The sequence below is a fragment of the Mastigoproctus giganteus genome, chromosome 5, assembly GCF_048544385.1.
Source record: "Mastigoproctus giganteus isolate SK-2022 chromosome 5, ASM4854438v1, whole genome shotgun sequence".
Taxonomy (NCBI): Eukaryota; Metazoa; Arthropoda; class Arachnida; order Uropygi; family Thelyphonidae; genus Mastigoproctus; species Mastigoproctus giganteus.
In genome coordinates this window covers 146,375,896-146,390,736 of record NC_143579.1, presented here as the reverse complement: position 1 = coordinate 146,390,736, position 14,841 = coordinate 146,375,896, and the positions used below count along the sequence as shown (strand labels likewise).

At 40.0% G+C, this 14,841-nt stretch overlaps 1 protein-coding gene and 1 non-coding gene across 2 annotated transcripts in view; one reads left to right on the top strand and one right to left on the bottom strand.

Annotated features, from left to right (window-relative positions):
* The window catches only part of LOC150085750 (AP-5 complex subunit beta-1-like), an 842,186-nt gene that overhangs the window by 440,610 nt on the left and 386,735 nt on the right, over positions 1–14,841 (top strand). The window lies entirely within an intron of this gene.
* Positions 13,819–13,891, bottom strand: TRNAK-UUU (transfer RNA lysine (anticodon UUU)). The gene has a single exon. It is a non-coding gene; the product is annotated as a tRNA-Lys (tRNA).

The window sequence follows — 14,841 nt, the reverse complement described above, 5'->3', positions numbered from 1 at the left end:
ACAAAGGCAGATATCAGAGACATGGCGTCAAACAGATATAAGGAATGCAGAACTGGAATTTGGGGAGTACAATGTGTACAGGAAGGATAAAGAAATACATAAAAATCCAAAGAAGTGAAGCCAGTTGACATCTCTGGACAGCGCAGTGTCACGTCAGTTTGGTGTGACATAAGCATTGGGAGATCAAAATTAGGATTAGGAGCATGTTATAGGCCTAATGACTCTGATGAGTATAATAAGAAACTCTACGGGGAAATAGAGTGGGGCAGAAAATCAGAGAGTCTTATAATGGGAGATTTTAATTTCCCAGATATTGACTGGAATTTGTGCATTGGTCACTCGCACACTAGTAAGGCTTTTGTGGATTTCTTGGATGATTGTTTTCTACATTATTATTATTAGCTACATGGTGCAAGGAAGCCTGAGGCTTATGCTGCACCAGCCAAAAAAAAAAAAAAAATTCCCGAGTTACACTGAGAGAGAGAGAGAGAGAGAGAGAGAGAGAGAGAGAGAGAGAGAGAGAGAGAACTAGAAGGGAATCACCAAGAAAGAGAAGTATGGTGATATCCAGCTCAGGACTCTGGGTATGACGAGCCCATACTCACCAGATGTGAGCCCCGGGGTCAACAGCATATTTGGGAGGCAAATAGAGGTAGCAATACTCTTGATCTGATTATCAGTAGTGATTCTTCATGCATTAAGAATCTGCAGATAAAGGAACCACTAGGTGGCCGTGATCACAGTGGGCTGAAGTGGGATTTCCTCAAAGACGTAACTACCATCAGGTGTAAAGGGAAGGGTTTTTGCTTTCGTAAAGGAAACTACGGTGGTCTGAAACAGTATTTAAATTCCATATGGTGGGATCAACTGATGATGTTACCAAAAGCAAATTCAAAATGGGAAGCATTCAAAGAATTTATCTTGGAAGCTACTAGGCTTTACATACCAACTAAGAAATATTGTTCAAGGTTTAAGCCTAAATGGATGTCAGATGAACTATTGAGACATGGCAGAGAAGAAAAATGCATGGGATACATATAAATTAATGGGTGACATGGAAGCCTACGATAGATATAAGCTGGTCTGTAACCAAGTCACAAAGTAGATTAGGCAGGCAAAGGCAGATTATGAGAAGCCCTTAGCAAAGGATGCAAAGAAAAACAACAAAGAGTTCTTTACCTATGTAAACTCTAGAAGGAAAGGGATGAATCAGATTGGTCCACTGGATATTGATGGTTCAACTGTTGATGATCCTGCTCAGGTGGCTAACAAACTAAATGAGAATTTTGCATCTACATTCACCCATGAGGTGAATGTAGATGCAAAATACTCATTCAGGGAGGGGAATACCAGAGGTGAGTTAAACTCTGGCAGTGAGCTAGAAGATTTTGTAATAAATGAGAGAAAAGTGGAGGAGAAATTGTTGAAGATAAACATAAAAAAGGTACCCGGGGTGGACAGGATCTATCCAGTTATATTAAAGAAGGCAGCAAAGGAAGTAAGCTAACCTTTACCCATAATTATGAGAGCTTCTTTGGACTCAGGGGAGGTACCCATGGACTGGAGATGTGCAAATGTGGCCCCAATTCACAAATGAGGATAAAAGGGTGACACAAGTAATTATAGACCTGTTAGTTTAACTTCTGTTCGAGGAAAATTAATGGAGGCACTAGTTAAAGAAGCACTGCAGGATCATTTAGACAAAACTTCAGCTATAGCTCAGACATGGTTTGTTAAGGGAAGGTCTTGCATGACCAATTTGATTGGATACTATGATGTGGTCACAAAGGAATTGGATGCAGGGAATAACTTTGATATTGGGTGCCTCCGTAGCCAGGTGGGTAGGAGCAGTAGTGCGTAGCACACGCTTCTTGATTAGCCCGGGGTTCGAGCCTGTGACCACCAAATACAGAGGATGTGGAAAGGTAAGGGAATTATTATTATTATTATTAGCCATATGGTGCAAGAAAGCCTGAGGCTTATGCTGCACCAGCCAAAAAAAAAAAAACAAAAAAAAATTCCTATTACCCCGAGAGAGAGAGAGAAAGAGAGAGAGAGAGAGAGAGAATCACCAAGAAATGGAAGAATGATGATATCCAGCTCAGGACCCTGGGTGTGCCAAGCCCATACTCACCAGATGTGAGTCCCTGGGAATGACCAACGTATATAGGGGCAATATGGCCTTAGTTGCTAATGCTTGTAAATAACAAACAAACAACACAGACATAACTTTGATATCATATATTTGGATCTTAGAAAGGCTTTTGATATTGTTGCACATGGAAGACTGTTTCACAAATTGGAGCAGTGTGGTATTGGAGGCAAATTGCTGCTATGAATAAAGGGATGGTTGAGTGGGAGAAGACAGAGAGTGGTAATCAATGGGCACTGCTCATCGTGGACTAATGTTATTAGTGGAGTCCCTCGGGGTTCAGTGTTCGGTCCATTGTTGTTTTCTGTATTTATAAATGATATTGATGATGGTATATCAAGCTTAATGTCCAAGTTTGCAGATGATACGAAAGTTGGCAGGGTTGTCAAGGACACTAATGACAGTACACTGCTGCAACAGGATCTAGATTAGTTGAGCAGATGTGCTGAGAGCTGGCAAATGAAGTTTAACATTTACAAATAAAAAGTGCTACATATGGGAAGCAGTAACTCCAGAGTGACGTATCAACTCTGTGTTACTACACTGACATTGGTAGAGAACAGAAATGAGCAGGCAATAATTGTGCAGGCAGATATGTAGTTTTCTGAGCAGTGTAGATGGTCTGCAAGAGTAGCTCATGGTGTCTTGTCAATGATATACAGGAATTTTTCTAGCAGGGATAAGGAGGTGATTATCCCCTTGTATAAGGCAATGGTCAGGCCACACCTTGAGTACTGTATACAGGTCTGGAGGCCTCATTTTAAGAAGGATGTAGAGCTGTTGGCGCAAGTACAGAGAAAGGCAACAAGATTAGTGAATGGAACAAAGGGCTGCTCTTACAAAGAAAGGCTTTAATTTTGCAAATTACAGTGTATGGAGACTAAGCACCTGTGATGCGATCTGATTGAGGTGTATTAAGTCTTGAATGGTTTGAGCGTGCTCAATGCTAATGGGATTCTTCCTCTTACTCAGAATAATCACCTGAGAGGGCATAAATTCAAATTGAGGAAAGACAGACGTAGGACAGATGTGCAGAAGTTTGCCTTTAGCCAGCGGGTAGTTGGTTGGTGGAAAAGACTTCCATCCCTCATTGTGGAAGTTGATAGCATAAATAAATTTAAGACTGAGCTGGACAGGTATTTAGACCAAATAGAGGGGTGAAATGGGAGCGGTTTTTTTTTTTGGCTAATGCTGCATAAGCTTGCTTTCTTGCATTATATGCCTCTACTAATGCACCTCATTAAGATCACCTCACAGGTGCCTAGTCTCCAGACACTCCAATTTTCAGAACTTAAGCCTTTCTTGGTAACAGCAACCCGTTGTTCCAATGAATCTTTCTCCGCAAGTGACACTTTCAGTTAAAAACTATACAATATTCAGTCATGACAGGATCTCTCCACATGGTGGTGTAGCTATACTGATTGACAGTAAAATCTCTTCCAGACCTATTCTCCTACAAACCACTTTAGAAATTGTTGCAGTGCGCCTTGCTCTTGGTACAGTGCTTACACTTGTATCCATACATATCTCACCAAATCAGAACTGCTTGATAACTGAACTAAATGACCTTATCCTACAACTACCCTCTCCTTTCTGCCTGTTGGGTGATTTTAATGCGCATCACCTGTTATGGGGATCTTTGCAGACAGACAGCCGGGGATGCACGATAGAGGCTTTTCTTGTACGAATAATCTCACTCTGCTTAACACAGGCTCCCACACCTATGTCCATTTTCCAACAGGCTCAACCTCTGCTATAGACCTGTCGATATGCTCACCCACATTATTTCCAGACTTCGATTGGAGAGTCTCAGAGAACCCATTAAATAGTGATCATTTTCCTATAATCTGTAAGCTCTGCACAAGGAGAAACTTACCAATAACCTCATTCTGAGGGAAATAGACCATAATCTGCACGCAATCCAGTGTCAATCGACCATATTTAGCAGTTAGGGGCTTGAACCCTGTTCTACTCAAAAAGCATGTACTACTGCACTCCCACTCCTGACCACTTGGCTACGGAGGCCATTTGCAATGGAGGCCTTTTTTGCAAGTATTAAACAGCAAAAATAATATTCCAAAATATGGATACTCTTTCCTTAAAAGGTATGTACAATTATGCATAAACAAACTTGTTTTAATGCACAGCCTATACATCGGGCTGCGTGACTATTACGGCAGCAAAAATAAATCTCAGAAATCTTTGTATTGTGTGCGAGAAATTAACCGACTTTATATTTTCCATTAAACAGTCCTTAAGAAGAATAATTAATTGTTTTAAAATCATTTCAGAGTACATTCTTCTCTGAAGCATTTTATTGTTATTCTCTCTCTCTCTCTCTCTCTCTCTCTCTCTCTCTCTCTCTCTCTCTCTCTCTCTCTCTCAAATTGAGAACATACGAGGGGTATCAAAGGGTTCGTACCCTGAACTAGATAAATCATCAGTAGGAAGATGCATTTTTAATATAAGTTTTCTACATATTCAATAACACGTGAAATTTCATTCCCATAGGTGATCGTACACCAGAGGTGGAACCTGTAATCTGAGGAAGGATGCTGTGACAAAGTGGAGTATCGAGCAGTGATCAAGTTCCTGGATTTGCAGTGCAAGAAAGCTCAGGAAATTTATGAAGAAACGAAAGCTGTATATGGGCAGGATTGTTCATCCTATGACACCATAAAAAAGTGGAAACAGGAGTTCCAGTGCGGTTGTACAAGTGTCTTTGACGAGCCAAGAGAAGGAAGGCCATCAACATCCACAGACAGTGAGATGGTTGCAAAGGTTGAACAGCTGGTGCTGAGTAACAGAATGCGTGACAATTCAATTCATCATAAATGCAGTGTGAATTAGTTATGGGTCTGCCCACAGCAATTTACATGACCAGCTGCACATGTCTAAGGTCTCCACACAATGGGTTCCAATATTTCTGACGCCTTTGCAGAAGCAATGTCGAATGCAATGTTCTTGCAAACTGTTGGATTTGTGTAATGCAGATGTTGAGAACTTTATTGATCAGTTGGTGACAAATGATAAATGCTGGGCATACCAGTATGATCCTGAGACTAAATATATGTCAAAGCAGTGGAAGCACATCTCCTCCCCACCTCTCAAAAAAGACAAAGACCACTTCATCTGTGAAGAAGGTGATGTTCTCCATGTTTTGGGACAGATTAGGGGTTATCCTGACAGATTACCTAACTCGTGATTCCACACTTACTGGAGAATACTACAGAAATCTTTTGAAAAAGTTATGCGATGCTTTGAAGGTGAAAAGGCGTGTTAACCAAAGGTGTCCATCTTCTATCAGACAATGCACTGGCCCACACAGCCATTGCCACCACCACCACCAACTTTGTTGTCCAGTGCAGCACCCACACTATTCCTCTTTTTGAACTACTGCAGCACCCACACTATTCCTCTGACCTAGCACCGTCAGACTGACTTCTTGTTTCGAGAAATTAAGAAACCATTGCCTGGACGCCGCTTTGATTCATCTCAGAAATTCTTCAATGAAGTGGAATTGTGGTTTTAGGCAAAAAGTGCAGACTTTAATGCCTTGATCATAATCAAGGCATTAAAAAACTGATCAATAGATGGGAGAAATGTGTTACTTTACATGGAAAATACATAGAAAAGGATTAAAGTTCCTGTGAGTTTCACCTTTCTAGGGCTATTATTTCTAGGTTAGGGTACGAACCTTTTGATACCCCCTCGTACATGTAGTGACTTAAAGATATACAGTACTATCTGCATTAGGAAATCATGTTTTGTATTGTTCAGTATATATACATATATTGCAGTTGTATCTTGAATAATCTGCACCAAGATGCACATAAAATCCTATATTCTAGGTTGGGGAATGGTAGTGACTTAGAAATACATTGCACTTTGAATAATCAGATATTAAATTAACGAAGGTATACTGTATTAAGAATGGTGTTGCTGAGTTGGATCATTACATTAGTTGCAACATCAAGCCTATTCCTATATTTTGTTTTTGTTGATGCAATTATGCTTCAACAAAATGAAAATCCCATTTTACATAGCTACATTTTAGCAAAAGGAAGATGAACACAAAAAGCCTTTTGTACTCTTGAATTAAACTGCTTCAAAAATCATTTAGTGAAAATTTGTTGAAAAGTTTTGTTTCAGTTGAGAGGCATACCAGTCATTCCCATAATCCTGCAATAATAATGCAACTGGTTTGGTTTGACTGTAAGTGTAAATGGATTTTGAATGTGGGCATTATCATTAGATGGAGGTAAATATTTTAATAGAGTAGAGGTAAAGTCCCTTAATTGCTGTACAATGGCACTGCAATCAAAAAATTAGAGACTAGAAAAAACAATTGAAGTTTTCTTTTAACATACAATGACCAAAACTGCAATTTCATTAATAATGATGAAAATAGCCATATTCTTTCCTTGAACTGACAGATTCATGTCATTTAATTTATAAAATTCTGCAAGGCACACAAGTCAACAATCAAACAATCAGACAGTCAAAATGTAGACTCCATGAAAATCAACAGTTCCCAACATAACTCAAAAAGTCTTAGTAGAACTTGACCTCATGAACACCACTCACTTCTGTATGCAGAAGAAGTGTGTGTGTGTGTGTGTGTGTGTGTGTGTGTGTGTGTGTGTGTGTGTGTGTGTGTGTGTGTGTGTGTGTGTGTTGATAATTCATACAGCCTTGGTCTAACACAGTTTACAGAGATGTAAGCAGATTTTTTTTTTAAGTGCTAATGCACATCTGTGTAACATGCAATGTCTTCTGATACTTTCTGGTAAAATACTTTTGATCTACATTAGAGCCACAATGATTTTTGCAATCACTGTGGTGGAACCAGCACTATATATGTCAACGCATTATTCCCACTGAATTGCACATGCTTTTGCCTAAAACTGTTGATGCCACTGAATATTTTTTCACCAGCAGTGTTACTTTGCAACGATTCACATAAGAGCAAGTCCTCTTGAACAGACTTGTCGAATCTATAAAGGCCAAACACAGGGAACACAGATTAAACTCTTTTGCATTGAATAAGATATTAATATATGTAGCCAAATTGTAGATGTATTTATTTTACTGCAAGTACTAGCTAAATCAATCAAGACTTTGGTATTCTGAAAGTCCTTACTGGTAAAACAAACCAGATCAATATGTATTTGTAACTACTGAATACAAACTTGAAATTCACAATTTATATAAATGACTGTTTAAAACAGCACTTCAAAAATCAGGATATTCAATTCAATGAAGACCATAAGGATGAAAAAAATACAAGTAAATTTAACTAAATGCAGCAAAGCTGAAAATAACACCTTAATAGTAAAAAGCCTCTGGTAATAAGATTTATTTTTAATTATCCACCTTATATTAAATTACGGAATCATTTATAAGGGCATTATAAAAACTTTAAAGGACAAAAGTAAGAACCGAGAGAGGAAATCTACCTTTCTTTTTTATTCTATATATTCATTACTAACCCTTTACTTACTTCAACAACCGCTTGGTCACTGGTGGCACCGCTCCTGCCTCCACGTGGTGGGGCCGGTAACCTGGGGCATAAGACAACTCCCGAGGCTAAAATGAGCAGAGATGGAAACAAGTGATTTTCCATGCTTGAGAGCCGAAGAGCTCTCAAGCAAATGACATTCACGACACTGACCATGACTTCTTTCTCTCGAAGAGAATGAAGAAAGACATTGGCAGACAGGAATTACCAGCATTCCTGATAATACATTCTCTGTCAACACAACCTGTGGGCAAGCTCTCCCCCTTTATCATTTAGAGATGCCTCGAACATGCCGCAGGTTCACCAAAATGGTGAAACGTCTCCAATCTGGAGATTTATTAATAGAGACCACCAGTTCTCGACACTCTGAACTATTATTAAGTCTGACATCCTTGAGTGGAATCCCAGTTAAAATCACACCACATACCACCCTCAATTCTTCAAAGGGAGTGATCACTGAATGGGGTCTATTGAACGTTCCTGAAGATGAAATAGCCCAGGAACTTAAACAACAAAAAGTCACTCAGGCAAAGAGGATCATGATCCGAAAAGATGGCAGTTTAGTTCCTACCCGGAGTATAATTTTAACTTTCATTTTACTTCATTTACTTTCATTTTTCATTTTCACCAAACTTACCAGCTTCAGTCAAGGCAGGATATTTAAACCGTTGCATTTGGCCATATTATTTTATTATTATTATTATTATTATTATTATTAGCCACACAGTACAAGGAAGCCCAAGGCTTATGCTGCACCAGCCGAAAAAAAAAAAAAATTCCCGAGTTACCCTGAGAGAGAGAGAGAGAGAGAGAGAGAGAGAGAGAGAGAGAGAGAGAGAAGTAGAAAGGAATCACCAAGAAAGAGAAGAATGATGATATCCAGCTCAAGACCCTGGGTTTGCCAAGCCCATACTCACCAGATGTGAGCCCGAACCCCCTAAGATGTTTTAAATGCCAGAAATTTGACCATTCTCAGACAGCATTCCATGGAGACGCAACATTTACAAACTGTGGGTGCAAAACTCACACACAAACAGAATGTAAGGCACCAACCCCACAGTGCCCAAATTGCAAGGGCAGCCATCCGGCATACTCCAAAGACTGCGACCTCTGGAAGTTGGGGAAAAAGATATAAAAGTATAAAGTTGAAAATAAAGTTTCCTACCAAGAGGCAAGAAAACAAGTAAGATTAAATAATCCAAAATGCACTTATGTCTCTGCTACTTATAGTCACCAGTCAGTAGCATGTCAGACAGAAGTGTCCATCCCTCCAGATACATCGATCTCAGACTGGGCTCGATCAGTCCTCTTGGTCCAACATCCATCAAAGGCAGTCGATCAATGCAGTAATACGCCACTGACAGTTCCATCCCAGAGCCTTCCCCATTGTCAAGCAGCGGAAAATTTGCAAAAATTAGATCCAGTTGAGGTGAAGCAATCTCTCACCTCAAGCATGGACACTGATAATACCACCAACTCAGAAGATCTGCTTGAAATACATGCAGATGATGATATGGAAGAAGGCAATGACTCAAGACGCCCAAATTTTTCAAGAAAAGAAAAATCAAAAACGACAGATATAAACAAGCCACTCACAAAAAGCAAACAGACTCCTTCCGCTCACAAAACCAAATAATGGAACAAATCGTACAATGGAATTGCAGAGGTTTTAGCAGCAATATTGATGATATCTATGAACTAATTAACCGTTACAATCCTGCTGCCATATACCTGCAAGAGACAAATCTAACAACAAAAATATCCGTTTCAGTCAAAAATTATACTATCTTCAGAAAAGATCGATCTGAAACTAATAGCCCCCACGGAGGAGTAGCTATACTAGTGGAATCACAAGTCCCCTCCAGGCACATTCCATTGCAAATATCATTAGAAGCTGTTACTACCCGTATAATAATCGGTATCACAGTGGCACTAGCCTCAGTTTATCATCCACCGAATCAATCATGTACAATTCAGCAACTGTTAAATCTAATTTCTCAGTTACCACCTCCTATTTGTTTACTAGGAGATTTTAATGGGCATCATCCATTATGGGGATCTCTGGTCTCAGATGGATGTGGTGAACTCATTGAAATGTTACTTGACCGAGAAAATTTAACACTATTGAATAATGGCTTACCGACATATATCCATTTTCCTACTGAGTCAACCAGTGAAAGAGATCTCTCAATTTGCTCTCCGATCCTCTTCCCAACTATAGAGTGGGCAGTACACGACAATCCTCTAAATAGTGAACACTATCCTCTGATCTGTAGTATTCAAACCACCCATTCCAAACAAACTGAAACAAAGACAAAATGGAAATTTTCCAAAGCAAACTGGACGAAATTTACCAGTCATGTATCTTTTGATGATGACACCATAGTCTTCTGCTATTGACACTGTCACCGATCATATCACAATGCAGATACTAACAGCTGCAAAAGCCGCCATCCCACAGTCTCAAATAAGAAACCATCGGCATACCAATCACTGGTGGAATGGTGATTGTAATAAAGCGAAGAGAGAAAAAAACAAAGCATGGAACACTTTCCACAAACATCCCACCGCTGCCAACCTTATTAACTTCAAGAGACTGAGAGCCAAAGCTCATTATATCCGGCGGAAGGCGAAAAAAGACTCGTGTATAAAATTTGCCTCCTCAATCAACAAAGACACTGATACCCAAATAATCTGGGAAAAAATAAACAAACTAAATGGTAAATATCATAAGTTGCCTTCTCCTATTATTAATTGGAATGGGAAGGAGATCTCTTCTGCTGATGAAATTGCCAATGCCCTAGGAACGGTGTTCTGTGAATTGTCTGCCTCAACTGCATATCAACCATCTTTTCAAAAAATCAAAGCTGAAGCTGAGAAAAGGAAACTAAACTTCAAAACTACATGTCCTTTTACCTATAACCAACCACTCACAATATCTGAACTGAAAGAATTTATATATACCTCAAGAAACAACTCTCCTGGCCCTGATGGAATCTACAATATAATGATTCAACACCTAAATCAGAAATCACTAATTTCATTGCTAAACTTTTACAATAGAATATTCTCAGAACATATATTCCCTACTTCCTGGCAACATTCTTGTGTAATAGCCATACCTAAACCTGGAAAAGACCATTCTATTCCTAACAACTATAGACCAATTTCTCTAACCAGCTGCCTGAGTAAGACTTTGGAGAAAAAGACTGGTTATCAGTGGGCATTGCTCTTCTTAGACTAATGTTATTAGTGGAGTCCTTCAGGGTTCAGTAGTGGGCTTGTTGTTTTTAGTATTAAGAATGTTAAGTATTAATGATAATGATGAAGCCTATCAAGCTTAAAATATAAGTTTTCAGATGATACAAATGTTTTCAGGGTGCTTAATAATGGAAGTTCTGATTTCTATTTTGTTTCTATTTCTGTTTTGCTTTTGCTACTGCAACCAGATTTGGAAAAATTAGTAAGATCGGCTGTGAAATGGCAATTCAAATTGAACATTTGCAATTACAAGGTAATGGATTAATGGGGATAGCCGAAACACCAGAATGTCTGCCAGGGGCAAAGGTTGATGATGTTGCAGATTGGATATCATCTTTTAAGTGCACAAAAGGTGATATTGTTGTACATGTTGGCACTAATGATATTAAGAACAGGAGACTGGCAGAATTACTTAAGAAGTACAGGTCAACGTTGAAATAAAGCCATGAGTTAGGGTTGAATTTGAAAGTGTCTGCAAATCTGCCCAGACACGATAGGAGGGAGTATATGACGAGAGCCTAGTCGATCAATTCGGCCCTGGAAAGATTGTGCAAGGCGCAAGTGGTAGAATTTTTTTCAGCCTGGTCTGTACTTGTTAACAGGAGAAACTGCTTCTACAGGGATGGGATACACTTAAATAGAAAGGGTGCAAGAATATTTGCTGATGCTATTGAGGCAGTGTTAGGTGGGTCGGAAAACTGCTATCTTGGGGGAGGATACACTGATTAATAGATGAACAGTAGCTGCTGGCAGAGGTGAAAGTGATTCTTGCACTGCTTCTATTGGAATGAGCAGCAGCCTGTTAAACAAGGTGCAGGGGATTCCAGAGACTGCTGGGAATCATTGCAGAACAAGTAAATACATGGGCTGTGTTAAGGTAGCTAAGAATAGGAACAGGGTGCATGTATACTTGCGTGAAAACCAGTGATAGGAGTTTGTTAAATAAATTTGATCAATTTGAGGTGTTAGTCAAAACATCAAAGGCAGATACAAAGGGTACTAGGAAAGTTTTGCAATATGACACAACAATGAATCACAGGAAGCTGCTTGTTGCTGCATGTTGAGACATGTTCATACGTGCATAGTAGCCGCCGCGCCAAGTCGATGGGCTCAGTTATTCATTAGTAGTGAGAGTGTAAAGTGCTTGCGATGGCATCGTGGTCACGAAATGAGATAAGGACAGTTTTGCGGTATAATTTCGTGCGTGGTTTAACCATAGACCAGTGCTTAGAAGAAATGACTCTTGCACTAGATGATGATTGTCCACATCGTACAACGATATTCAGGTGGTATAGAGAATTCCTAAGGGGAAATTTCACTCTGGAGGATTCTGAGAGGCCGGGAAGGCCACGAACGTCAGTTACGGAGGAAAACGTTACTGCTGTGAGGAAAATGCTTGACGAAAACAGGCGAGTGACCTACCAACAGATAGAGGATACTTTGGGCCTAAATGCACCAGCAATTCGTTCGATTCTGCAAGATCATTTGCACGTGAAGAAACTTTGTTCTCTCTGGGTGCCGCATCAACTGACTGAAGAGCAGATGACATGATGTGTGACTTGGTGCCGGGAGATGTTAAAAAAGTTTGATAAGGGACAATCTCGGTATGTGAACAACATCGTGACAGGTGACGAGACTTGGCTGTACTATTACGATCTGCCGACCAAGGCTCAAAACAAAGTTTGGGTCTTTGATGATGACGACACACCTGTAATTGTCAGAAAATCCCGATCTGTAAAGAAGAAAATGATAGCTGTATTTTTCAAATCGAGTGGAATTATGGAACGTGTCGTTTTGGACACGCAGAAGACAGTCACATCTAAGTGGTATACTGAACAATGCCTGCCTAAAGAACCTGCGGCCAAAGTCAAGAATGGACACCTGGTACCTCCATCACGATAATGCTCCAGCTCACCGTGCCAAAGCCTGCACCGAATATTTGACCACAACAGGACTGAAACTTCTCGAGCACCCTCCCTACAGTCCAGACCTTGCTCCCTGCGACTTTGCACTGTTCCCGCATGTGAAAATGAAGCTAAAAGGGAGGTGGTTTTCCAGTGATGAGGACCTTCTACGGGCTTGGGACAACGAGTGTGCTTTACTCCCTAGTGAAACTTGGCAGAACTGGTTTAAAGATTGGTTTCGGAGGATGGAGAGGTGTATTGAATGTAGAGGAAATTACTTTGAAAAAATTAAATAAACAAAGCTGTATTGCAAAACTTTCCTAGTACCCTTTGTATTGTTGGGATATCAGAGACGTGGTGTCACACAGATATAAGGAATGCAGAACTGGAATTTGGGGAGTACAATGAGTACAGGAAGGCAGGATAGGACGGGAGGAGGGTTATGCGATTAGTTAAGAAATACATAAAATCAAAGGAAGTACTGCCAGTCGACATGGCTGGACAGTGTAGTGTCGAGTCAATTTGGTGTGACCTAAGCACTTTGAAACCAAAATTGAGAGTAGGAGTTAGGCCTAATGATTCTGATGAGTATAATAAACAGCTGTACAGAGAAATAGAATGGGCCAGTAAATCACAGTGCCTTATAATTGGGGATTATAATTTCCCAGATATTGAGTGGAATTTGTGGGTTGGTCACTCACACATTAGCAAGGCTTTTTGGATTATTATTATTATTATTCATATGATGCAAGGAAGCCTGAGGCTTATGCTGCACCAGGAAAAAAAAAGAAAGTTCCCGAGTAACCCTGAGAGAGAGAGAGAGAGAGAGAGAGAGAGAGAGAGAGAGAGAGAGAGAGAGAGAGAGAGAAGTAGAAGGGAATCACCAAGAAAGAGAAGAATGATGATATCCAGCTCAGGACCCTAGGTGTGCCAAGCCCATACTCACCAGATGTGAGCCCCCGGGGCTAAAAAGCAAAACACGCCCGAACAGGGATTCGAACCCTGGACCGTTAGGTTAAAAGCCTAACGCTCTACCGACTGTGCTATCCGGGCAACTAATTAATTGGATGATTGTTTTCTACAGCAACTAGAGGGAGTAATACTCTTTATCTGATTATCAGTTGTGATTCTTCATGCATTAAGAATCTGCAGATAAAGGAACCACTAGACAGCAGTGATCAGAGGTGCTGAAGAGGGATTTACTCAAAGAGGTAACTACCATCAGGGGTAAAGGGAAGAGTTTTTCCTTTCATAAAGGTGACTACAGAGCTCTGAGACAGTATTTAAATTCTATATGGTGAGACCAATTTATGTTACCAACAGCAAATTCAAAATGGAAAGCATTCAAAGAATTAATCTTGGAAGCTACTAGGCTTTTCATACCAACTGAGAAATATTGTTAGCATTAGCATTAGCATTCATAGAATCATCTGATGCGAGAAAGAAAGCTTATGCAGCATCAGCCAAAAAAAAAAAAAAAAACCATTCCATTTCACCCCTCCGTTCGTTCCAAGTACCTGTCCAGCTCATCCTTAAATTTATTTAGGCTATCAACTTCCACAACAAAGGATGGAAGTCTGTTCCACCAACCAACCAACCACCCACTGGCTAAAGGCAAACTTCCATACATCTATCCTACATCTGTCTTTCCTCAATTTGAATATATGCCGTCTCAAGTGATTATTCTGGGCAAGAGGAAAAATTCCATCAGCATTGAGCATGCTCAAACCATTTAAGGTTTTATACACCTCAATCAGATCACCTCGCACGTGCCTAGTCTCCAGACACTGTAATTTGCAAAATTTAAGCCTTTCTTCATAAGAGCAACCCTTTCTTCCATTCACTAATCTTGTTGCCCTTCCCTGTACTGTTCCAGCTCAACATCCTTCTTAAAATAAGGCCTCCAGACCTGTATACAGTACTCAAGGTGTGGCCTGACTATTGCCTTATATAATGGGATAATCACCTCCTTATCTCTGCTAGAAAGATTCCTGTATATCATT